This window comes from Elephantulus edwardii, unplaced genomic scaffold, assembly GCF_000299155.1.
Source record: "Elephantulus edwardii isolate Elephantulus edwardi_28Jun2011 unplaced genomic scaffold, EleEdw1.0 scaffold00221, whole genome shotgun sequence".
Classification (NCBI taxonomy): Eukaryota; Metazoa; Chordata; class Mammalia; order Macroscelidea; family Macroscelididae; genus Elephantulus; species Elephantulus edwardii.
The window spans coordinates 564,238-565,299 of record NW_006399971.1 but is presented as its reverse complement, the minus strand read 5'-3'; the positions used below and the strand labels follow the sequence as shown (position 1 = coordinate 565,299).

General features: G+C 42.5%; 1 protein-coding gene across 1 annotated transcript in view; it reads left to right on the top strand.

Moving 5' to 3' along the window:
• The window catches only part of LOC102854222 (butyrophilin-like protein 2-like), a 70,260-nt gene that overhangs the window by 41,938 nt on the left and 27,260 nt on the right, over positions 1-1,062 (top strand). The gene's annotated exons all lie outside the window — the stretch shown is intronic.

The window sequence follows — 1,062 nt, the reverse complement described above, 5'->3', positions numbered from 1 at the left end:
ATGACTAGGGATGATAGAAGGAGAGTTGATGCCTTTGAGATGTGGTGCTGGAGAAGAGTATTGAGTATACCATGGACTGCTAGGAGGACAAACAAGTTTGTGCTGGAGAACGTGAAGCCTTGGAGGCAAGAATTCTGAAGCTTTATCTGACATACTTTGGACATGTTGCAAGGCAGGATCAGACCTTGGAGAGGGATGTCATGCTTGGGAGGGTAGAGGGACAGTGAAGGAGAGGAAGACCCTTGGTGAGATGGATTGATTCAGTCACTAGGGAAATGGGAGTAGGTGTGTCAGAGACAATGAGATTGACAAAGGATAGGGAAGGGTTTAGGGCCGTTGTACATAAGGTTGCTATGAGTCACAGGTGGCCTGATGGCACATAACAACAACAACAACACACTTGGATCAGGAATCAGTCATCAGAAGAGAGTAAGGAGACACTGCATAGTTTAAAATCGGGAAGGATGTACACTAGGGATATATTCTGTCTCCATACATTTTCTATATGCAGAGCAGTTCATTGGGTAATTTGGGCTGTATGAGAAGGAATGTAGCATCAGTATTTGTGGAAGAGTTATCAAGAATCTGAACTATGCAGATAACATAACCCTGTTTGCTGAAACTGAGGAGAACCTGAAGCACTTGCTGCAGAAGGTCAAGGACTGCAGCCTTCAAAATGGATTGAAGCTCGACATTAAGAAAACAAAGATTGTGGACAAAGTAGCGATGAACATGGGTGTGCTTGGATGTGGAAACAACCTAAGTGCCCATCAACAAACAAATGTATGGAGAAGCTGTGGTATATTCACATAATGGAATCCTACGCTGCATTGAAAAGCAAGGAACTTAAGCAATATTATTCAAAATGGGTGACCCTGGCGGACATTATGCTGAGTGAAATATCTCAGTCACAAAAGGATAAATACTGCATGATGCCACTCTTGTAGAAAGTGACTGACATCATGGTTGGGGTAAGACTGAGAAAAACTGGATAGATTATGTATACTGAATTGAAGCAGATGAGGGAGAGTGCACCTTAAAAGTGATATATGATAGCATATT